The sequence below is a fragment of the Hypanus sabinus genome, chromosome 31 (genome assembly GCF_030144855.1).
Source record: "Hypanus sabinus isolate sHypSab1 chromosome 31, sHypSab1.hap1, whole genome shotgun sequence".
Classification (NCBI taxonomy): Eukaryota; Metazoa; Chordata; class Chondrichthyes; order Myliobatiformes; family Dasyatidae; genus Hypanus; species Hypanus sabinus.
Window position 1 is genome coordinate 23,163,872 of NC_082736.1, and position 25,233 is coordinate 23,189,104.

Consider the following 25,233-nt stretch of genomic DNA (forward strand, 5'->3'; position numbering starts at 1 on the left):
GACAGAGACAGAGATAGGGACAGAGACAGAGATAGGGACAGAGACAGAGAGAGAGAGAGAGAGATAGGGACAGAGACAGACAGAGAGAGAGAGAGATAGGGACAGAGACAGAGATAGGGACAGAGACAGAGAGAGAGAGAGAGAGAGAGAGAGAGAGAGACAGAGACAGAGAGAGATACGGACAGAGACAGAGATAGGGACAGAGACAGAGAGAGAGAGAGAGAGAGAGAGAGAGATAGGGACAGAGACAGACAGAGAGAGAGAGAGAGATAGGGACAGAGACAGAGATAGGGACAGAGACAGAGAGAGAGAGAGAGAGAGAGAGAGAGAGAGAGACAGAGACAGAGAGAGATAGGGACAGAGACAGACAGAGAGAGAGATAGGGACAGAGACAGAGAGAGAGAGAGAGAGAGACAGAGAGAGATAGGGACAGAGACAGACAGAGAGAGAGATAGGGACAGAGACAGAGAGGGAGAGAGAGAGAGGGAGGGAGAGTGAGAGAGAGAGAGGGGGAGTGAGAAAGGTGGAGAGAGAACCCAGTGTGTGTCTGTGTGTGTGAGGGTGTGTTTGTATGTGTGCTCACACACCTTGCTGTGTGTTAAGTCTGTGTTTGCACACTTATTTGCTCCCACATGCTTTTACTGAGAGAGTGACTGAGAAACTGTGCTGTAGTGTGTGTGTGAGATCTGTGTGTACATACATGTGGGTGATTGACTGAGACTGTGTGTGTGCGAGGGAGTGTGTGTATGAGGGAGGGTGTGTGCGATGGAGTCTGTGTACGAGGGAGTGTGTGTGTGTGAGGGAGTGTGTGTGAGGGAGTCTGTGTGCGAGGGAATCTGTGTGTGAGGGAGTGTGTGTGTGAGGGAGTGTGTGTGTGAGGGAGTCTGTGTGTGAGGGAAAGTGTGTGAGGGAGTGTGTGTGCGAGGGAGTGTGTGTGTGAGGGAGTCTGTATGTGAGGGAAAGTGTGTGAGGGAGTGTATGTGAGTGAGGGAGAGTGTGTGTGTGTGTGTGAGGGAGTGCATGTGCAAGGGAGTGTGTGTGAGGGAGTGTGTGTGCGAGGGAGTGTGTGTGTGAGGGAGTGTGTGTGTGTGTGTGAGGGAGTGCATGTGCAAGGGAGTGTGTGTGAGGGAGTGTGTGTGCGAGGGAGTGCATGTGCAAGGGAGTGTGTGTGAGGGAGTGTGTGTGCGAGGGAGTGTGTGTGTGAGGGAGTGTGTGTGTGAGGGAGTGTGTGTGTGTGTGTGAGGGAGTGTGTGTGCGAGGGAGTGTGTGTGTGAGGGAGTGTGTGTGTGAGGGAGTGTGTGTGTGTGTGAGGGAGTGTGTGTGTGAGGGAGAGTGTGTGTGAGGGAGTGTGTGTTCGAGGGAGTGTGTGTGTGAGGGAGTGTGTGTGCGAGGGAGTGTGTGTTTGTGCGAGGGAGTGTGTGTGTGAGGGAGTGTGTGTGTGAGGGAGTGTGTGTTCGAGGGAGTGTGTGTGTGAGGGAGTGTGTGTGCGAGGGAGTGTGTGTGTGTGCGAGGGAGTGTGTGTGTGAGGGAGTGTGTGTGTGTGTGTGAGGGAGTATGTGTTCGAGGGAGTGTGTGTGCGAGGGAGTGTGTGTGTGTGCGAGGGAGTGCGTGTACACTCTCTCCGTGCAGCCAGCACGCTGTGTGCAGGACCAGGAGGCAAGAGGCAGAGACTGGTGGGTCTGAAGTTACAGGTTTAATGGTCTGTACTGAACAGAGCTTTACAGCCGTTTCGACAACACGTGCAAAAATAGAACGACAATGTTTGAAACACACAAACGCTCATACGCTCACGCAGGAACTCGCCAGGGAAGGGAAGTTAACGCGTACAACTCAGGCCGGGGAGCGAAGAGTGCGCTGACCCGACGGCGTTGGTGATTCCTCGAACCCTTCCCCGTTCTCCTCCTTCCTGTCCCAGCTGATTCCCTCCACCACCCTCTAACCTACTCCCCACCCTCCCTGCAGCATATTAACCCCCTGTACAAAGCCCCACCACCCCCTCCCTCCCCGCAGACCCGTTTGATCCTTCCCCACCCCCCTTCCCGTCCACGGGCTCCAAACACCAAGAGGACACCTGGATGGGACACTTGCTCCCGATTTACTATGAATGTCAGGGTCTCCAAAGTTTGGCTGGAGTGATTCTGTTCCCCCAGTCCCCACCCACTACCGTCACCCCCCTCCCACCCCAATGGGACAGCCACTGCTTGATGAGGATAGACTTGACTCCCATCCCGAGGGGGGGGGGGGTTTGTCGGTAGGGTGACCCTCCCTGGCCTGACACTACCCCTCCACTCCCATTCCAGGGCTTACTCTGAAAATCCCAGCCCCAAGGATTCCAAAAAGAGGAACAACAACCCCGGGAAGAGGTTATAAAAAGGCAATAAGCAACATTTCATTTTGGACGGCATACAGGCGACGGGCCAAACGATCTCCGCCAGCGTTAAGTTCGGGACCCAAAGCGGAGAGGGAGGGCCGGGCGGTCTGATCGGCCAGTCGCCCGAGGCATTCCCATTGGTGGGCGCAGTGTGACGGACATACGGGGTGGCCAATGAAGGGCAGGGGCCCGGATGGCCCCCCCCCGGCCTATCTGCACTTGCACGACTGCACCGCCATGTCGGACAGCTTGGCGACCTTGGGGTTCCGGCCGACGTAGTACATGACGGCCAGGGAGTCCAGGTCGCTGGCCACACAGCAGGGCGCGGCCGAGGCTTCGGGGTTCCGGGAGCTGTAGAGGTTCAGGATCTGTTGGAGAGACCGGACGACGTCAGAGGCGGCGGTCAGCTGACTGAGTCCCTGCTCGTCCCTCCACCCCACCTTCCCCCACCACCCTCCACTTTCCCCCTCCTTCTGGTTACCCTCTCACCCTTTCCCCTCCCTCCCCTGCCCATCTCCTCCCACCGGAACCCCTCCTCCTTCCAACTCTCCTATCAGATCCCCTCTTCTTGTCCTCTTCCACCTATCACCTCCCAGCTTCTTACTCCATCCCATCTCCCCACAGCACACCCCCACCCCCACCCTTCTTAATCTGACTTCTGCCCCCTTCCTTTCCAGTCCTGATGAAGGGTCTCGGCTTGAAACGGCAGCTGTTTATTCCCCTCCATAGATGCTGCCTGGCCTGCTGAGTCCCTCCAGTGTGTGTGTGTGCGTGTGTATACGTGTGTGTGTGTGTCTGTGTGTGTTTGTGTTCATATCCAAATGCCCCTTTAATCTTTTCCCCTTCTCACCTTAAACGCATGCCCTCTAGTCCTCGACATTTCTCCCCAAGGAAGAAGGAAATGTCCTGTCTGCGTCCTCAGAGCTTTTCACAACGTTAAAAGCTTCTATCAGGTTTTCACTCAGCCTCTGACACTCAGGAGAAAACGGCCCTAGTTCGTATATCCTCTCCCTGTGGCTCTAGTCCACAGTATAAACTTCTTTTGCCCCGCACCCTCCTCTCTGAAGCCTCCACAAGGGGCATCTGGAACTGTACAGATGAATAGAGCCGGAGATGGGCAGAGGGGTGGCAAATGCAGGTTAGTGCTGGGGTGCGTTAGGTGTCTGATCGTTCGGACTGTGGGAGGGCGCGATTCTACCGGGGGGTTGGAGGGGGGGCATCAGACAGGGCAGGTTGAGAAGGGGCTACAAAGCTCGCCGGGAAGCGAAGGCGCGGACCACGGCGTGTCGTAGCGACCCTTGACCATGGACGGACCGCTGTTCCGGGAGCCGGGAACGAGGGGGGGGGGGGGAAGGAGGGGTGCCACGATGTCCCTGGTTGGGAGGGGCTTCAGGTCCGTGGACGCTGGGCCTGTTCTCCTCAGGGGGTGGGCAGGGGGAGCATGAGGGAGTTACAGTGCTGAAGGGTGCGGGCGGGGGAGAGGGAGGTGGGGAGGGGCTGAGGAACGAGGGAGGAGGAGTCAAAGACCGGGGGCACAGAGGAGGAAGGCGATTGGATAAAGATCCGAGGAGAATATTGAAATGGAAATGAGCACTACGAGCTAGTACAGCCACAATGCCCCGAATGGCCTCTTTCTACACCATGTGAATGCGGAATTTCCCCCAGTTGGGGGCTGGAGCTTTTATAATTGGGGAGGAGAGGGCCTTAACGGGTAACTGGGCCAGTATGTGCGGCAATTCGCGGGTCCTTTTCACACCGGGCCAGCATGGGCTCGAAGGGGCCGAATGCCCTCACAGTCACTGTGCTGTGAGTCTGTGGGTTTTTTTGTTGGGAGCAGCATCTCACCCCTCACCACCCCGCCACCTCCTCCTGGTGCGAGCTCTCCCCTGATTCCCAGACGCCGTCCCAGCCCGCAATGATTCTCGAATGGCTCTGCATCCCAGTTTAGCACTCGAGACTGCGGCCTCCCTCCTCCCACCCCACAGGGGGCTGCCACAGACAGTGGGATCTTGCTGGTCAGTCCTGCCATTAAGAAGAAGGTACAAGAGCCTCAGGTCCCACACCACCAGGTTCAGGGACAGTTATCACCCCTCAACCATCAGGTCCCACACCACCAGGTTCAGGGACAGTTATCACCCCTCAACCATCAGGTCCCACACCACCAGGTTCAGGGACAGTTATCACCCCTCAACCATCAGGTCCCACAGCACCAGGTTCAGAGACAGTTATCACCACTCGACCGTCAGGTCCCACACAACCAGGTTCAGGGACAGTTATCACCCCTCAACCATCAGGTCCCACACCTCCAGGTTCAGGGACAGTTATCACCCCTCAACCATCAGGTCCCACACCACCAGGTTCAGGGACAGTTATCAACCGTCAGGTCCCACACCACCAGGTTCAGGGACAGTTATCACCCCTCGACCATCAGGTCCCACACAACCAGGTTCAGGGACAGTTATCACCCCTCGACCATCAGGTCCCACACCTCCAGGTTCAGGGACAGTTATCACCCCTCAACCATCAGGTCCCACACCACCAGGTTCAGGGACAGTTATCAACCGTCAGGTCCCACACCACCAGGTTCAGGGACAGTTATCACCCCTCGACCATCAGGTCCCACACCACCAGGTTCAGGGACAGTTATCACCCCTCAACCGTCAGGTCCCACACCACCAGGTTCAGGGACAGTTATCACCCCTCGACCATCAGGTCCCACACCACCAGGTTCAGGGACAGTTATCACCCCTCAACCGTCAGGTCCCACACCACCAGGTTCAGGGACAGTTATCACCCCTCGACCATCAGGTCCCACACCACCAGGTTCAGGGACAGTCATCACCCCTCGACCATCAGGTCCCACACCACCAGGTTCAGGGACAGTTATCACCCCTCGACCGTCAGGACCCACACCACCAGGTTCAGGGACAGTTATCACCCTTCGACCATCAGGTCCCACACCACCAGGTTCAGGGACAATTACCACCCCTCGACCGTCAGGTCCCACACCACCAGGTTCAGGGACAGTTATCACCCCTCAACCATCAGGTCCCACACCACCAGGTTCAGGGACAGTTATCACCCCTCAACCATCAGGTCCCTCACCACCAGGTTCAGGGACAGTTATCAACTCTCGACCATCAGGTCCCACACCACCAGGTTCAGGGACAGTTATCACCCCTCGACCGTCAGGTCCCACACCACCAGGTTCAGGAACAGTTATCACCCCTCAACCATCAGGTCGCACAGCACCAGGTTCAGGGACAGTTATCACCCCACAACCATCAGGTCCCACACCACCAGGTTCAGGGACAGTTATCACCCCTCTACCATCAGGTCCCACACCACCAGGTTCAGGGACAGTTATCACCCCACAACCATCAGGTCCCACACCACCAGGTTCAGGAACAGTTATCACCCCTCAACCATCAGGTCGCACACCACCAGGTTCAGGGACAGTTATCACCCCTCAACCATCAGGTCGCACACCACCAGGTTCAGGGACAGTTATCACCCCTCAACCATCAGGTCCCACACCACCAGGTTCAGGGACTGTTATCAACTCTCGACCATCAGGTCCCACACCACCAGGTTCAGGGACAGTTATCACCCCTCGACCATCAGGTCCCACACCACCAGATTCAGGAACAGTTACCATCCCTCAACCATCAGGTAGAAGGTACAGGAGCCTCAGGACTCGCACCACCAGGTTCAGGGACAGTTATCACCCCTCAACCATCAGGTCCCACACCACCAGGTTCAGGGACAGTTATCACCCCTCGACCGTCAGGTCCCACACCACCAGGTTCAGGAACAGTTATCACCCCTCAACCATCAGGTCGCACACCACCAGGTTCAGGGACAGTTATCACCCCTCGACCATCAGGTCCCACACCACCAGGTTCAGGAACAGTTACCATCCCTCAACCATCAGGTCGAAGGTACAGGAGCCTCAGGATTCACACCACCAGGTTCAGGAACAGTTACCACCCCTCAACCATCAGGTAGAAGGTTCAGGAGCCTCAGGACTCGCGCCACCAGGTTCAGGAACAGTTACCAGCCCTCAACCATCAGGAAGGAGGTAAAGGAGCCTCAGGACTTGCACCACCAGGTTCAGGGACAGTTACCACCCCCCAACCATCAGGAAGGAGGTAAAGGAGCCTCAGGACTTGCACCACCAGGTTCAGGGACAGTTACCACCCCTCAACCATCAGGAAGGAGGTACAGGAGCCTCAGGACTCACACCACCAGGTTCAGGAACAGTTACCACCCCTCAACCATCAGGAAGGAGGTACAGGAGCCTCAGGACTCACACCACCAGGTTCAGGAACAGTTACCACCCCTCAACCATCAGGAAGGAGGTACAGGAGCCTCAGGACTCACACCACCAGGTTCAGGAACAGTTACCACCCCTCAACCATCAGGAAGGAGGTACAGGAGCCTCAGGACTCACACCACCAGGTTCAGGAACAGTTACCACCCCTCAACCATCAGGAAGGAGGTACAGGAGCCTCAGGACTCACACCACCAGGTTCAGGAACAGTTACCACCCCTCAACCATCAGGAAGGAGGTACAGGAGCCTCAAGACTCACACCACCAGGTTCAGGAACAGTTACCACCCCTCAACCACCAGGCTCCTGAACCAAAGGGGATAACTTCACTTGCCCGTCTACTGAGATGTTCCCACAGCCTCTGGACTCACTTTCAAGGACCCCTCATCTTGTGTTCTCAATATTTATGACTCATTTTTCCATTAAAATTATTTCTTTCTTTTCGTATTGACGCAGTTTGTTGCGTTCTGCTTGAACTCTGGATTCTGTTGTGGCTATTATTCTACAGATTTATTGAGTACGGCCCGCGAGAAAAAGAACACGAGGGTTGCATGGGTGACCTGTATGTCCTTTGATAATAAAGTACTTTGAACTTGGGCCCAACTCGCGCCGGCTGGCTAGGGCAGGGGCCACGTGGCGTCAGCATCATCACTTCGTGGGGTCGCGCGTGGAGTACGGTACCCAGTTCTGGTCACCCCAGCGCAGGGAGGGTATAGAGGCTCTGGAGAAGTGGTATGAGGGCAGGAGAGGTGGAGAAACTCGGGCCGAGCTCTCTGGAATGACAGAGGCTGAGGGGAGAGCCGAGAGAGGTATCTAGGAATATGAGAGGCGTTGCTGGATTCAGCACAGATGTTGTGCTCCACTGTTCCAAGTACATTGTGTGACAGGACATTGGAGGGGGAGCCTCACTCTGTGTCTGACCCCGGGAGTGTGTGACAGGACATTGGAGGGGGAGCCTCACTCTGTGTCTGACCCCGTGAGTGTGTGATGGGACGGTGTGGAGGGAGATTCACTCTGTGTCTGACCCCGGGAGTGTGTGATGGGACGGTGTGGAGGGAGCTTCAGTCTGTGTCTGACCCCGGGAGTGTGTGATGGGACGGTGTGGAGGGAGCTTCACTCTGTGTCTGAACCCGGGAGTGTGTGATGGGACGGTGTGGAGGGAGATTCACTCTGTGTCTGACCCCGGGAGTGTGTGATGGGATGGTGCGGAGGGAGCTTCACTCTGTGTCTGACCCCGGGAGTGTGTGATGGGATGGTGCGGAGGGAGCTTCACTCTGTGTCTGACCCCGGGAGTGTGTGATGGGACGGTGTGGAGGGAGATTCACTCTGTGTCTGACCCCGGGAGTGCGTGATGGGACGGTGTGGAGGGAGATTCACTCTGTGTCTGACCCCGGGAGTGTGTGATGGGACGGTGTGGAGGGAGATTCACTCTGTGTCTGACCCTGGGAGTGTGTGATGGGACGGTGTGGAGGGAGCTTCACTCTGTGTCTGACCCCGGGAGTGTGTGATGGGACGGTGTGGAGGGAGCTTCACTCTGTATCTGACCCCGGGAGTGTGTGACAGGACATTGGAGGGGGAGCGTCACTCTGTGTCTGACCCCGGGAGTGTGTGATGGGACGGTGTGGAGGGAGCTTCACTCTGTGTCTGACCCCGGGAGTGTGTGATGGGACGGTGTGGAGGGAGCTTCACTCTGTGTCTGACCCCGGGAGTGTGTGACAGGACATTGGAGGGGGAGCGTCACTCTGTGTCTGACCCCGGGAGTGTGTGACAGGACATTGGAGGGGGAGCGTCACTCTGTGTCTGACCCCGGGAGTGTGTGATGGGACGGTGTGGAGGGAGCCTCACTCTGTGTCTGACCCCAGAATGTGTGATGGGACAGTGTGGAGGGAGCCTCACTCTGTGTCTGACCCCGGGAGTGTGTGATGGGATGGTGTGGAGGGAGTTTCACTCTGTGTCTGACCCCGGGAGTGTGTGATGGGATGGTGTGGAGGGAGTTTCACTCTGTGTCTGACCCCGGGAGTGTGTGATGGGATGGTGTGGAGGGAGTTTCACTCTGTGTCTGACACCGGGAGTGTGTGATGGGATGGTGTGGAGGGAGTTTCACTCTGTGTCTGATCCCGGGAGTGTGTGATGGGACGGTGCAGAGGGAGATTCACTCTGTGTCTGACCCCGGGAGTGTGTGATGGGACGGTGTGGAGGGAGATTCACTCTGTGTCTGACCCCGGGAGTGTGTGATGGGACGGTGTTGAGGGAGATTCACTCTGTGTCTGACCCCGGGAGTGTGTGATGGGATGGTGTAGAGGGAGATTCACTCTGTGTCTGACCCCGGGAGTGTGTGACAGGACATTGGAGGGGGAGCCTCACTCTGTGTCTGACCCCGGGAGTGTGTGATGGGACGGTGTGGAGAGAGCCTCACTCTGTGTCTGACCCCGGGAGTGTTTGATGGGACGGTGTGGAGGGAGCTTCACTCTGTGTCTGACCCCGGGAGTGTGTGACAGGACATTGGAGGGGGAGCCTCACTCTGTGTCTGACCCCGGGAGTGTGTGATGGGACGGTGTGGAGGGAGCTTCACTCTGTGTCTGACCCCGGGAGTGTGTGACAGGACATTGGAGGGGGAGCGTCACTCTGTGTCTGACCCCGGGAGAGTGTGATGGGACGGTGTGGAGGGAGCTTCACTCTGTGTCTGACCCCGGGAGTGTGTGATGGGACGGTGTGGAGGGAGCTTCACTCTGTGTCTGACCCCGGGAGTGTGTGACAGGACATTGGAGGGGGAGCGTCACTCTGTGTCTGACCCCGGGAGTGTGTGATGGGACGGTGTGGAGGGAGCCTCACTCTGTGTCTGACCCCAGAATGTGTGATGGGACAGTGTGGAGGGAGCCTCACTCTGTGTCTGACCCCGGGAGTGTGTGATGGGATGGTGTGGAGGGAGTTTCACTCTGTGTCTGACCCCGGGAGTGTGTGATGGGATGGTGTGGAGGGAGTTTCACTCTGTGTCTGACCCCGGGAGTGTGTGATGGGATGGTGTGGAGGGAGTTTCACTCTATGTCTGACCCCGGGAGTGTGTGATGGGATGGTGTGGAGGGAGTTTCACTCTGTGTCTGACCCCGGGAGTGTGTGATGGGACGGTGCAGAGGGAGATTCACTCTGTGTCTGACCCCGGGAGTGTGTGATGGGATGGTGTGGAGGGAGTTTCACTCTGTGTCTGACCCCGGGAGTGTGTGATGGGATGGTGTGGAGGGAGTTTCACTCTGTGTCTGACCCCGGGAGTGTGTGATGGGACGGTGCAGAGGGAGATTCACTCTGTGTCTGACCCCGGGAGTGTGTGATGGGACGGTGTGGAGGGAGATTCACTCTGTGTCTGACCCCGGGAGTGTGTGATAGGACATTGGAGGGGGAGCCTCACTCTGTGTCTGACCCCGGGAGTGTGTGATGGGACGGTGTGGAGAGATCCTCACTCTGTGTCTGACCCCGGGAGTGTTTGATGGGACGGTGTGGAGGGAGCTTCACTCTGTGTCTGACCCCGGGAGTGTGTGACAGGACATTGGAGGGGGAGCCTCACTCTGTGTCTGACCCCGGGAGTGTGTGATGGGACGGTGTGGAGGGAGCTTCACTCTGTGTCTGACCCCGGGAGTGTGTGACAGGACATTGGAGGGGGAGCCTCACTCTGTGTCTGACCCCGGGAGTGTGTGATGGGACGGTGTGGAGGGAGCCTCTCTCTGTGTCTGACCCCGGGAGTGTGTGATGGGACGGTGTGGAGGGAGATTCACTCTGTGTCTGACCCCGGGAGTGTGTGATGGGACGGTGTGGAGGGAGATTCACTCTGTGTCTGACCCCGGGAGTGTGTGATGGGACGGTGTGGAGGGAGATTCACTCTGTGTCTGACCCCAGGAGTGTGTGATGGGACGGTGTGGAGGGAGCTTCACTCTGTCTCTGACCCCGGGAGTGTGTGTTGGGACGGTGCGGAGGTAGCTTCAGTCTGTGTCTGACCCCGGGAGTGTGTGATGGGACGGTGTGGAGGGCGATTCACCCTGTGTCTGACCCCGGGAGTGTGTGATGGGACGGTGTGGAGGGAGCTTCACTCTGTGTCTGACCCCAGGAGTGTGTGATGGGACGGTGTGGAGGGAGCTTCACTCTGTCTCTGACCCCGGGAGTGTGTGATGGGACGGTGCGGAGGTAGCTTCAGTCTGTGTCTGACCCCGCGAGTGTGTTATGGGACGGTGTGGAGGGAGCTGCACTCTGTGTCTGACCCCGGGAGTGTGTGATGGGACGGTGTGGAGGGAGCCTCACTCTGTGTCTGACCCCGGGAGTGTGTGATGGGACGGTGTGGAGGGAGATTCACTCTGTGTCTGACCCCGGGAGTGTGTGATGGGACGGTGTGGAGGGAGCTTCACTCTGTGTCTGACCCCGGGAGTGTGTGATGGGATGGTGTGGAGGGAGATTCACCCTGTGTCTGACCCCGGGAGTGTGTGATGGGACGGTGTGGAGGGAGCTTCACTCTGTGTCTGACCCCAGGAGTGTGTAATGGGACGGTGCGGAGGTAGTTTCAGTCTGTGACTGACCCCGCGAGTGTGTTATGGGACGGTGTGGAGGGAGTTTCACTCTGTGTCTGACCCCGGGAGTGTGTGATGGGACGGTGCAGAGGGAGATTCACTCTGTGTCTGACCCCGGGAGTGTGTGATGGGACGGTGTGGAGGGAGATTCACTCTGTGTCTGACCCCGGGAGTGTGTGATAGGACATTGGAGGGGGAGCCTCACTCTGTGTCTGACCCCGGGAGTGTGTGATGGGACGGTGTGGAGAGATCCTCACTCTGTGTCTGACCCCGGGAGTGTTTGATGGGACGGTGTGGAGGGAGCTTCACTCTGTGTCTGACCCCGGGAGTGTGTGACAGGACATTGGAGGGGGAGCCTCACTCTGTGTCTGACCCCGGGAGTGTGTGATGGGACGGTGTGGAGGGAGCTTCACTCTGTGTCTGACCCCGGGAGTGTGTGACAGGACATTGGAGGGGGAGCCTCACTCTGTGTCTGACCCCGGGAGTGTGTGATGGGACGGTGTGGAGGGAGCCTCTCTCTGTGTCTGACCCCGGGAGTGTGTGATGGGACGGTGTGGAGGGAGATTCACTCTGTGTCTGACCCCGGGAGTGTGTGATGGGACGGTGTGGAGGGAGATTCACTCTGTGTCTGACCCCGGGAGTGTGTGATGGGACGGTGTGGAGGGAGATTCACTCTGTGTCTGACCCCAGGAGTGTGTGATGGGACGGTGTGGAGGGAGCTTCACTCTGTCTCTGACCCCGGGAGTGTGTGTTGGGACGGTGCGGAGGTAGCTTCAGTCTGTGTCTGACCCCGGGAGTGTGTGATGGGACGGTGTGGAGGGCGATTCACCCTGTGTCTGACCCCGGGAGTGTGTGATGGGACGGTGTGGAGGGAGCTTCACTCTGTGTCTGACCCCAGGAGTGTGTGATGGGACGGTGTGGAGGGAGCTTCACTCTGTCTCTGACCCCGGGAGTGTGTGATGGGACGGTGCGGAGGTAGCTTCAGTCTGTGTCTGACCCCGCGAGTGTGTTATGGGACGGTGTGGAGGGAGCTGCACTCTGTGTCTGACCCCGGGAGTGTGTGATGGGACGGTGTGGAGGGAGCCTCACTCTGTGTCTGACCCCGGGAGTGTGTGATGGGACGGTGTGGAGGGAGATTCACTCTGTGTCTGACCCCGGGAGTGTGTGATGGGACGGTGTGGAGGGAGATTCACCCTGTGTCTGACCCCAGGAGTGTGTAATGGGACGGTGCGGAGGTAGTTTCAGTCTGTGACTGACCCCGCGAGTGTGTTATGGGACGGTGTGGAGGGAGCTTCACTCTGTGTCTGACCCCAGGAGTGTGTAATGGGACGGTGTGGAGGGAGCTTCACTCTGTCTCTGACCCCGGGAGTGTGTGATGGGACGGTGCGGAGGTAGCTTCAGTCTGTGTCTGACCACGCGAGTGTGTTATGGGACGGTGTGGAGGGAGCTTCACTCTGTGTCTGACCCCGGGAGTGTGTGATGGGACGGTGTGGAGGGAGATTCACTCTGTGTCTGACCCTGGGAGTGTGTGATGGGACGGTGTGGAGGGAGATTCACTCTGTGTCTGACCCTGGGAGTGTGTGATGGGACGGTGTGGAGGGAGATTCACTCTGTGTCTGACCCCGGGAGTGTGTGATGGGACGGTGTGGAGGGAGCCTCACTCTGTGTCTGACCCCGGGAGTGTGTGATGGGACGGTGTGGAGGGAGATTCACTCTGTGTCTGACCCCGGGAGTGTGTGATGGGACGGTGTGGAGGGAGCCTCACTCTGTGTCTGACCCCGGGAGTGTGTGATGGGACGGTGTGGAGTGAGATTCACTCTTTGTCTGACCCCGGGAGTGTGTGATGGGACGGTGTGGAGGGAGATTCACTCTGTGTCTGACCCCGGGAGTGTGTGATGGGACGGTGTGGAGGGAGCTTCACTCTGTGTCTGACCCCGGGAGTGTGTGATGGGACGGTGTGGAGGGAGATTCACTCTGTGTCTGACCCCAGGAGTGTGTGATGGGACGGTGTGGAGGGAGCTTCACTCTGTCTCTGACCCCGGGAGTGTGTGTTGGGACGGTGCGGAGGTAGCTTCAGTGTGTGTCTGACCCCGGGAGTGTGTGATGGGACGGTGTGGAGGGCGATTCACCCTGTGTCTGACCCCGGGAGTGTGTGATGGGACGGTGTGGAGGGAGCTTCACTCTGTGTCTGACCCCAGGAGTGTGTAATGGGACGGTGCGGAGGTAGTTTCAGTCTGTGACTGACCCCGCGAGTGTGTTATGGGACGGTGTGGAGGGAGCTTCACTCTGTGTCTGACCCCAGGAGTGTGTGATGGGACGGTGTGGAGGGAGCTTCACTCTGTCTCTGACCCCGGGAGTGTGTGATGGGACGGTGCGGAGGTAGCTTCAGTCTGTGTCTGACCCCGCGAGTGTGTTATGGGACGGTGTGGAGGGAGCTGCACTCTGTGTCTGACCCCGGGAGTGTGTGATGGGACGGTGTGGAGGGAGCCTCACTCTGTGTCTGACCCCGGGAGTGTGTGATGGGACGGTGTGGAGGGAGATTCACTCTGTGTCTGACCCCGGGAGTGTGTGATGGGACGGTGTGGAGGGAGCTTCACTCTGTGTCTGACCCCGGGAGTGTGTGATGGGATGGTGTGGAGGGAGATTCACCCTGTGTCTGACCCCGGGAGTGTGTGATGGGACGGTGTGGAGGGAGCTTCACTCTGTGACTGACCCCGCGAGTGTGTTATGGGACGGTGTGGAGGGAGCTTCACTCTGTGTCTGACCCCAGGAGTGTGTAATGGGACGGTGTGGAGGGAGCTTCACTCTGTCTCTGACCCCGGGAGTGTGTAATGGGACGGTGTGGAGGGAGCTTCACTCTGTCTCTGACCCCGGGAGTGTGTGATGGGACGGTGCGGAGGGAGATTCACTCTGTGTCTGACCCTGGGAGTGTGTGATGGGACGGTGTGGAGGGAGATTCACTCTGTGTCTGACCCTGGGAGTGTGTGATGGGACGGTGTGGAGGGAGATTCACTCTGTGTCTGACCCCGGGAGTGTGTGATGGGACGGTGTGGAGGGAGCCTCACTCTGTGTCTGACCCCGGGAGTCTGTGATGGGACGGTGTGGAGGGAGATTCACTCTGTGTCTGACCCCGGGAGTGTGTGATGGGACGGTGTGGAGGGAGCCTCACTCTGTGTCTGACCCCGGGAGTGTGTGATGGGACGGTGTGGAGTGAGATTCACTCTTTGTCTGACCCCGGGAGTGTGTGATGGGACGGTGTGGAGGGAGATTCACTCTGTGTCTGACCCCGGGAGTGTGTGATGGGACGGTGTGGAGGGAGCTTCACTCTGTGTCTGACCCCGGGAGTGTGTGATGGGACGGTGTGGAGGGAGCCTCACTCTGTGTCTGACCCCGGGAGTGTGTGATGGGACGGTGTGGAGGGAGCTTCACTCTGTGTCTGAACCTGGGAGTGTGTGATGGGACGGTGTGGAGGGAGCTTCACTCTGTGTCTGAACCTGGGAGTGTGTAATGGGATGGTGTAGAGGGAGATTCACTCTGTGTCTGACGCTGGGAGTGTGTGATGGGACGGTGTGGAGGGAGATTCACTCTGTGTCTGACCCCGGGAGTGTGTGATGGGACGGTGTGGAGGGAGATTCACTCTGTGTCTGACCCCGGGAGTGTGTGATGGGACGGTGTGGAGGGAGATTCACTCTGTGTCTGACCCCGGGAGTGTGTGATGGGACGGTGTGGAGGGAGCTTCACTCTGTGTCTGACCCCGGGAGTGTGTGATGGGACGGTGTGGAGGGAGATTCACTCTGTGTCTGACCCCGGGAGTGTGTGATGGGATGGTGTAGAGGGAGATTCACTCTGTGTCTGACCCCGGGAGTGTGTGACAGGACATTGGAGGGGGAGCCTCACTCTGTGTCTGACCCCGGGAGTGTGTGATGGGACGGTGTGGAGAGAGCCTCACTCTGTGTCTGACCCCGGGAGTGTTTGATGGGACGGTGTGGAGGGAGCTTCACTCTGTGTCTGACCCCGGGAGTGTGTGACAGGACATTGGAGGGGGAGCCTCACTCTGTGTCTGACCCCGGGAGTGTGTGATGGGACGGTGTGGAGGGAGCTTCACTCTGTGTCTGACCCCGGGAGTGTGTGACAGGACATTGGAGGGGGAGCGTCACTCTGTGTCTGACCCCGGGAGAGTGTGATGGGACGGTGTGGTGGGAGCTTCACTCTGTGTCTGACCCCGGGAGTGTGTGATGGGACGGTGTGGAGGGAGCTTCACTCTGTGTCTGACCCCGGGAGTGTGTGACAGGACATTGGAGGGGGAGCGTCACTCTGTGTCTGACCCCGGGAGTGTGTGATGGGATGGTGTGGAGGGAGCCTCACTCTGTGTCTGACCCCAGAATGTGTGATGGGACAGTGTGGAGGGAGCCTCACTCTGTGTCTGACCCCGGGAGTGTGTGATGGGATGGTGTGGAGGGAGTTTCACTCTGTGTCTGACCCCGGGAGTGTGTGATGGGATGGTGTGGAGGGAGTTTCACTCTGTGTCTGACCCCGGGAGTGTGTGATGGGATGGTGTGGAGGGAGTTTCACTCTATGTCTGACCCCGGGAGTGTGTGATGGGATGGTGTGGAGGGAGTTTCACTCTGTGTCTGACCCCGGGAGTGTGTGATGGGACGGTGCAGAGGGAGATTCACTCTGTGTCTGACCCCGGGAGTGTGTGATGGGATGGTGTGGAGGGAGTTTCACTCTATGTCTGACCCCGGGAGTGTGTGATGGGATGGTGTGGAGGGAGTTTCACTCTGTGTCTGACCCCGGGAGTGTGTGATGGGACGGTGCAGAGGGAGATTCACTCTGTGTCTGACCCCGGGAGTGTGTGATGGGACGGTGTGGAGGGAGATTCACTCTGTGTCTGACCCCGGGAGTGTGTGATAGGACATTGGAGGGGGAGCCTCACTCTGTGTCTGACCCCGGGAGTGTGTGATGGGACGGTGTGGAGAGAGCCTCACTCTGTGTCTGACCCCGGGAGTGTTTGATGGGACGGTGTGGAGGGAGCTTCACTCTGTGTCTGACCCCGGGAGTGTGTGACAGGACATTGGAGGGGGAGCCTCACTCTGTGTCTGACCCCGGGAGTGTGTGATGGGACGGTGTGGAGGGAGCTTCACTCTGTGTCTGACCCCGGGAGTGTGTGACAGGACATTGGAGGGGGAGCCTCACTCTGTGTCTGACCCCGGGAGTGTGTGATGGGACGGTGTGGAGGGAGCCTCTCTCTGTGTCTGACCCCGGGAGTGTGTGATGGGACGGTGTGGAGGGAGATTCACTCTGTGTCTGACCCTGGGAGTGTGTGATGGGACGGTGTGGAGGGAGCTTCACTCTGTGTCTGACCCCGGGAGTGTGTGATGGGACGGTGTGGAGGGAGCTTCACTCTGTATCTGACCCCGGGAGTGTGTGACAGGACATTGGAGGGGGAGCGTCACTCTGTGTCTGACCCCGGGAGTGTGTGATGGGACGGTGTGGAGGGAGCTTCACTCTGTGTCTGACCCCGGGAGTGTGTGATGGGACGGTGTGGAGGGAGCTTCACTCTGTGTCTGACCCCGGGAGTGTGTGACAGGACATTGGAGGGGGAGCGTCACTCTGTGTCTGACCCCGGGAGTGTGTGACAGGACATTGGAGGGGGAGCGTCACTCTGTGTCTGACCCCGGGAGTGTGTGATGGGACGGTGTGGAGGGAGCCTCACTCTGTGTCTGACCCCAGAATGTGTGATGGGACAGTGTGGAGGGAGCCTCACTCTGTGTCTGACCCCGGGAGTGTGTGATGGGATGGTGTGGAGGGAGTTTCACTCTGTGTCTGACCCCGGGAGTGTGTGATGGGATGGTGTGGAGGGAGTTTCACTCTGTGTCTGACCCCGGGAGTGTGTGATGGGATGGTGTGGAGGGAGTTTCACTCTGTGTCTGACACTGGGAGTGTGTGATGGGATGGTGTGGAGGGAGTTTCACTCTGTGTCTGATCCCGGGAGTGTGTGATGGGACGGTGCAGAGGGAGATTCACTCTGTGTCTGACCCCGGGAGTGTGTGATGGGACGGTGTGGAGGGAGATTCACTCTGTGTCTGACCCCGGGAGTGTGTGATGGGACGGTGTGGAGGGAGATTCACTCTGTGTCTGACCCCGGGAGTGTGTGATGGGATGGTGTAGAGGGAGATTCACTCTGTGTCTGACCCCGGGAGTGCGTGACAGGACATTGGAGGGGGAGCCTCACTCTGTGTCTGACCCCGGGAGTGTGTGATGGGACGGTGTGGAGAGAGCCTCACTCTGTGTCTGACCCCGGGAGTGTTTGATGGGACGGTGTGGAGGGAGCTTCACTCTGTGTCTGACCCCGGGAGTGTGTGACAGGACATTGGAGGGGGAGCCTCACTCTGTGTCTGACCCCGGGAGTGTGTGATGGGACGGTGTGGAGGGAGCTTCACTCTGTGTCTGACCCCGGGAGTGTGTGACAGGACATTGGAGGGGGAGCGTCACTCTGTGTCTGACCCCGGGAGAGTGTGATGGGACGGTGTGGAGGGAGCTTCACTCTGTGTCTGACCCCGGGAGTGTGTGATGGGACGGTGTGGAGGGAGCTTCACTCTGTGTCTGACCCCGGGAGTGTGTGACAGGACATTGGAGGGGGAGCGTCACTCTGTGTCTGACCCCTGGAGTGTGTGATGGGACGGTGTGGAGGGAGCCTCACTCTGTGTCTGACCCCAGAATGTGTGATGGGACAGTGTGGAGGGAGCCTCACTCTGTGTCTGACCCCGGGAGTGTGTGATGGGATGGTGTGGAGGGAGTTTCACTCTGTGTCTGACCCCGGGAGTGTGTGATGGGATGGTGTGGAGGGAGTTTCACTCTGTGTCTGACCCCGGGAGTGTGTGATGGGATGGTGTGGAGGGAGTTTCACTCTATGTCTGACCCCGGGAGTGTGTGATGGGATGGTGTGGAGGGAGTTTCACTCTGTGTCTGACCCCGGGAGTGTGTGATGGGACGGTGCAGAGGGAGATTCACTCTGTGTCTGACCCCGGGAGTGTGTGATGGGATGGTGTGGAGGGAGTTTCACTCTGTGTCTGACCCCGGGAGTGTGTGATGGGATGGTGTGGAGGGAGTTTCACTCTGTGTCTGACCCCGGGAGTGTGTGATGGGACGGTGCAGAGGGAGATTCACTCTGTGTCTGACCCCGGGAGTGTGTGATGGGACGGTGTGGAGGGAGATTCACTCTGTGTCTGACCCCGGGAGTGTGTGATAGGACATTGGAGGGGGAGCCTCACTCTGTGTCTGACCCCGGGAGTGTGTGATGGGACGGTGTGGAGAGATCCTCACTCTGTGTCTGACCCCGGGAGTGTTTGATGGGACGGTGTGGAGGGAGCTTCACTCTGTGTCTGACCCCGGGAGTGTGTGACAGGACATTGGAGGGGGAGCCTCACTCTGTGTCTGACCCCGGGAGTGTGTGATGGGACGGTGTGGAGGGAGCTTCACTCTGTGTCTGACCCCGGGAGTGTGTGACAGGACATTGGAGGGGGAGCCTCACTCTGTGTCTGACCCCGGGAGTGTGTGATGGGACGGTGTGGAGGGAGCCTCTCTCTGTGTCTGACCCCGGGAGTTTGTGATGGGACGGTGTGGAGGGAGATTCACTCTGTGTCTGACCCCGGGAGTGTGTGATGGGACGGTGTGGAGGGAGATTCACTCTGTGTCTGACCCCGGGAGTGTGTGATGGGACGGTGTGGAGGGAGATTCACTCTGTGTCTGACCCCAGGAGTGTGTGATGGGACGGTGTGGAGGGAGCTTCACTCTGTCTCTGACCCCGGGAGTGTGTGTTGGGACGGTGCGGAGGTAGCTTCAGTCTGTGTCTGACCCCGGGAGTGTGTGATGGGACGGTGTGGAGGGCGATTCACCCTGTGTCTGACCCCGGGAGTGTGTGATGGGACGGTGTGGAGGGAGCTTCACTCTGTGTCTGACCCCAGGAGTGTGTGATGGGACGGTGTGGAGGGAGCTTCACTCTGTCTCTGACCCCGGGAGTGTGTGATGGGACGGTGCGGAGGTAGCTTCAGTCTGTGTCTGACCCCGCGAGTGTGTTATGGGACGGTGTGGAGGGAGCTGCACTCTGTGTCTGACCCCGGGAGTGTGTGATGGGACGGTGTGGAGGGAGCCTCACTCTGTGTCTGACCCCGGGAGTGTGTGATGGGACGGTGTGGAGGGAGATTCACTCTGTGTCTGACCCCGGGAGTGTGTGATGGGACGGTGTGGAGGGAGCTTCACTCTGTGTCTGACCCCGGGAGTGTGTGATGGGATGGTGTGGAGGGAGATTCACCCTGTGTCTGACCCCGGGAGTGTGTGATGGGACGGTGTGGAGGGAGCTTCACTCTGTGTCTGACCCCAGGAGTGTGTAATGGGACGGTGCGGAGGTAGTTTCAGTCTGTGACTGACCCCGCGAGTGTGTTATGGGACGGTGTGGAGGGAGTTTCACTCTGTGTCTGACCCCGGGAGTGTGTGATGGGACGGTGCAGAGGGAGATTCACTCTGTGTCTGACCCCGGGAGTGTGTGATGGGACGGTGTGGAGGGAGATTCACTCTGTGTCTGACCCCGGGAGTGTGTGATAGGACATTGGAGGGGGAGCCTCACTCTGTGTCTGACCCCGGGAGTGTGTGATGGGACGGTGTGGAGAGATCCTCACTCTGTGTCTGACCCCGGGAGTGTTTGATGGGACGGTGTGGAGGGAGCTTCACTCTGTGTCTGACCCCGGGAGTGTGTGACAGGACATTGGAGGGGGAGCCTCACTCTGTGTCTGACCCCGGGAGTGTGTGATGGGACGGTGTGGAGGGAGCTTCACTCTGTGTCTGACCCCGGGAGTGTGTGACAGGACATTGGAGGGGGAGCCTCACTCTGTGTCTGACCCCGGGAGTGTGTGATGGGACGGTGTGGAGGGAGCCTCTCTCTGTGTCTGACCCCGGGAGTGTGTGATGGGACGGTGTGGAGGGAGATTCACTCTGTGTCTGACCCCGGGAGTGTGTGATGGGACGGTGTGGAGGGAGATTCACTCTGTGTCTGACCCCGGGAGTGTGTGATGGGACGGTGTGGAGGGAGATTCACTCTGTGTCTGACCCCAGGAGTGTGTGATGGGACGGTGTGGAGGGAGCTTCACTCTGTCTCTGACCCCGGGAGTGTGTGTTGGGACGGTGCGGAGGTAGCTTCAGTCTGTGTCTGACCCCGGGAGTGTGTGATAGGACGGTGTGGAGGGCGATTCACCCTGTGTCTGACCCCGGGAGTGTGTGATGGGACGGTGTGGAGGGAGCTTCACTCTGTGTCTGACCCCAGGAGTGTGTGATGGGACGGTGTGGAGGGAGCTTCACTCTGTCTCTGACCCCGGGAGTGTGTGATGGGACGGTGCGGAGGTAGCTTCAGTCTGTGTCTGACCCCGCGAGTGTGTTATGGGACGGTGTGGAGGGAGCTGCACTCTGTGTCTGACCCCGGGAGTGTGTGATGGGACGGTGTGGAGGGAGCCTCACTCTGTGTCTGACCCCGGGAGTGTGTGATGGGACGGTGTGGAGGGAGATTCACTCTGTGTCTGACCCCGGGAGTGTGTGATGGGACGGTGTGGAGGGAGCTTCACTCTGTGTCTGACCCCGGGAGTGTGTGATGGGATGGTGTGGAGGGAGATTCACCCTGTGTCTGACCCCGGGAGTGTGTGATGGGACGGTGTGGAGGGAGCTTCACTCTGTGTCTGACCCCAGGAGTGTGTAATGGGACGGTGCGGAGGTAGTTTCAGTCTGTGACTGACCCCGCGAGTGTGTTATGGGACGGTGTGGAGGGAGCTTCACTCTGTGTCTGACCCCAGGAGTGTGTAATGGGACGGTGTGGAGGGAGCTTCACTCTGTCTCTGACCCCGGGAGTGTGTGATGGGACGGTGCGGAGGTAGCTTCAGTCTGTGTCTGACCACGCGAGTGTGTTATGGGACGGTGTGGAGGGAGCTTCACTCTGTGTCTGACCCCGGGAGTGTGTGATGGGACGGTGTGGAGGGAGATTCACTCTGTGTCTGACCCTGGGAGTGTGTGATGGGACGGTGTGGAGGGAGATTCACTCTGTGTCTGACCCTGGGAGTGTGTGATGGGACGGTGTGGAGGGAGATTCACTCTGTGTCTGACCCCGGGAGTGTGTGATGGGACGGTGTGGAGGGAGCCTCACTCTGTGTCTGACCCCGGGAGTGTGTGATGGGACGGTGTGGAGGGAGATTCACTCTGTGTCTGACCCCGGGAGTGTGTGATGGGACGGTGTGGAGGGAGCCTCACTCTGTGTCTGACCCCGGGAGTGTGTGATGGGACGGTGTGGAGTGAGATTCACTCTTTGTCTGACCCCGGGAGTGTGTGATGGGACGGTGTGGAGGGAGATTCACTCTGTGTCTGACCCCGGGAGTGTGTGATGGGACGGTGTGGAGGGAGCTTCACTCTGTGTCTGACCCCGGGAGTGTGTGATGGGACGGTGTGGAGGGAGATTCACTCTGTGTCTGACCCCAGGAGTGTGTGATGGGACGGTGTGGAGGGAGCTTCACTCTGTCTCTGACCCCGGGAGTGTGTGTTGGGACGGTGCGGAGGTAGCTTCAGTGTGTGTCTGACCCCGGGAGTGTGTGATGGGACGGTGTGGAGGGCGATTCACCCTGTGTCTGACCCCGGGAGTGTGTGATGGGACGGTGTGGAGGGAGCTTCACTCTGTGTCTGACCCCAGGAGTGTGTAATGGGACGGTGCGGAGGTAGTTTCAGTCTGTGACTGACCCCGCGAGTGTGTTATGGGACGGTGTGGAGGGAGCTTCACTCTGTGTCTGACCCCAGGAGTGTGTGATGGGACGGTGTGGAGGGAGCTTCACTCTGTCTCTGACCCCGGGAGTGTGTGATGGGACGGTGCGGAGGTAGCTTCAGTCTGTGTCTGACCCCGCGAGTGTGTTATGGGACGGTGTGGAGGGAGCTGCACTCTGTGTCTGACCCCGGGAGTGTGTGATGGGACGGTGTGGAGGGAGCCTCACTCTGTGTCTGACCCCGGGAGTGTGTGATGGGACGGTGTGGAGGGAGATTCACTCTGTGTCTGACCCCGGGAGTGTGTGATGGGACGGTGTGGAGGGAGCTTCACTCTGTGTCTGACCCCGGGAGTGTGTGATGGGATGGTGTGGAGGGAGATTCACCCTGTGTCTGACCCCGGGAGTGTGTGATGGGACGGTGTGGAGGGAGCTTCACTCTGTGTCTGACCCCAGGAGTGTGTAATGGGACGGTGCGGAGGTAGTTTCAGTCTGTGACTGACCCCGCGAGTGTGTTATGGGACGGTGTGGAGGGAGCTTCACTCTGTGTCTGACCCCAGGAGTGTGTAATGGGACGGTGTGGAGGGAGCTTCACTCTGTCTCTGACCCCGGGAGTGTGTGATGGGACGGTGCGGAGGGAGATTCACTCTGTGTCTGACCCTGGGAGTGTGTGATGGGACGGTGTGGAGGGAGATTCACTCTGTGTCTGACCCTGGGAGTGTGTGATGGGACGGTGTGGAGGGAGATTCACTCTGTGTCTGACCCCGGGAGTGTGTGATGGGACGGTGTGGAGGGTGCCTCACTCTGTGTCTGACCCCGGGAGTCTGTGATGGGACGGTGTGGAGGGAGATTCACTCTGTGTCTGACCCCGGGAGTGTGTGATGGGACGGTGTGGAGGGAGCCTCACTCTGTGTCTGACCCCGGGAGTGTGTGATGGGACGGTGTGGAGTGAGATTCACTCTTTGTCTGACCCCGGGAGTGTGTGATGGGACGGTGTGGAGGGAGATTCACTCTGTGTCTGACCCCGGGAGTGTGTGATGGGACGGTGTGGAGGGAGCTTCACTCTGTGTCTGACCCCGGGAGTGTGTGATGGGACGGTGTGGAGGGAGCCTCACTCTGTGTCTGACCCCGGGAGTGTGTGATGGGACGGTGTGGAGGGAGCTTCACTCTGTGTCTGAACCTGGGAGTGTGTGATGGGACGGTGTGGAGGGAGCTTCACTCTGTGTCTGAACCTGGGAGTGTGTAATGGGATGGTGTAGAGGGAGATTCACTCTGTGTCTGACGCTGGGAGTGTGTGATGGGACGGTGTGGAGGGAGATTCACTCTGTGTCTGACCCCGGGAGTGTGTGATGGGACGGTGTGGAGGGAGATTCACTCTGTGTCTGACCCCGGGAGTGTGTGATGGGACGGTGTGGAGGGAGATTCACTCTGTGTCTGACCCCGGGAGTGTGTGATGGGACGGTGTGGAGGGAGCTTCACTCTGTGTCTGACCCCGGGAGTGTGTGATGGGACGGTGTGGAGGGAGATTCACTCTGTGTCTGACCCCGGGAGTGTGTGATGGGATGGTGTAGAGGGAGATTCACTCTGTGTCTGACCCCGGGAGTGTGTGACAGGACATTGGAGGGGGAGCCTCACTCTGTGTCTGACCCCGGGAGTGTGTGATGGGACGGTGTGGAGAGAGCCTCACTCTGTGTCTGACCCCGGGAGTGTTTGATGGGACGGTGTGGAGGGAGCTTCACTCTGTGTCTGACCCCGGGAGTGTGTGACAGGACATTGGAGGGGGAGCCTCACTCTGTGTCTGACCCCGGGAGTGTGTGATGGGACGGTGTGGAGGGAGCTTCACTCTGTGTCTGACCCCGGGAGTGTGTGACAGGACATTGGAGGGGGAGCGTCACTCTGTGTCTGACCCCGGGAGAGTGTGATGGGACGGTGTGGTGGGAGCTTCACTCTGTGTCTGACCCCGGGAGTGTGTGATGGGACGGTGTGGAGGGAGCTTCACTCTGTGTCTGACCCCGGGAGTGTGTGACAGGACATTGGAGGGGGAGCGTCACTCTGTGTCTGACCCCGGGAGTGTGTGATGGGATGGTGTGGAGGGAGCCTCACTCTGTGTCTGACCCCAGAATGTGTGATGGGACAGTGTGGAGGGAGCCTCACTCTGTGTCTGACCCCGGGAGTGTGTGATGGGATGGTGTGGAGGGAGTTTCACTCTGTGTCTGACCCCGGGAGTGTGTGATGGGATGGTGTGGAGGGAGTTTCACTCTGTGTCTGACCCCGGGAGTGTGTGATGGGATGGTGTGGAGGGAGTTTCACTCTATGTCTGACCCCGGGAGTGTGTGATGGGATGGTGTGGAGGGAGTTTCACTCTGTGTCTGACCCCGGGAGTGTGTGATGGGACGGTGCAGAGGGAGATTCACTCTGTGTCTGACCCCGGGAGTGTGTGATGGGATGGTGTGGAGGGAGTTTCACTCTATGTCTGACCCCGGGAGTGTGTGATGGGATGGTGTGGAGGGAGTTTCACTCTGTGTCTGACCCCGGGAGTGTGTGATGGGACGGTGCAGAGGGAGATTCACTCTGTGTCTGACCCCGGGAGTGTGTGATGGGACGGTGTGGAGGGAGATTCACTCTGTGTCTGACCCCGGGAGTGTGTGATAGGACATTGGAGGGGGAGCCTCACTCTGTGTCTGACCCCGGGAGTGTGTGATGGGACGGTGTGGAGAGAGCCTCACTCTGTGTCTGACCCCGGGAGTGTTTGATGGGACGGTGTGGAGGGAGCTTCACTCTGTGTCTGACCCCGGGAGTGTGTGACAGGACATTGGAGGGGGAGCCTCACTCTGTGTCTGACCCCGGGAGTGTGTGATGGGACGGTGTGGAGGGAGCTTCACTCTGTGTCTGACCCCGGGAGTGTGTGACAGGACATTGGAGGGGGAGCCTCACTCTGTGTCTGACCCCGGGAGTGTGTGATGGGACGGTGTGGAGGGAGCCTCTCTCTGTGTCTGACCCCGGGAGTGTGTGATGGGACGGTGTGGAGGGAGATTCACTCTGTGTCTGACCCCGGGAGTGTGTGATGGGACGGTGTGGAGGGAGATTCACTCTGTGTCTGACCCCGGGAGTGTGTGATGGGACGGTGTGGAGGGAGATTCACTCTGTGTCTGACCCCAGGAGTGTGTGATGGGACGGTGTGGAGGGAGCTTCA

The 25,233-nt window shown here is 58.8% G+C and overlaps 1 pseudogene; it reads right to left on the reverse strand.

Annotated features, from left to right (window-relative positions):
• Positions 1-2,308: 2,308 nt before the first annotated feature.
• LOC132383703 (transforming growth factor beta-2 proprotein-like) overlaps positions 2,309-25,233 on the reverse strand; it is a 54,216-nt pseudogene continuing 31,291 nt past the window's right edge.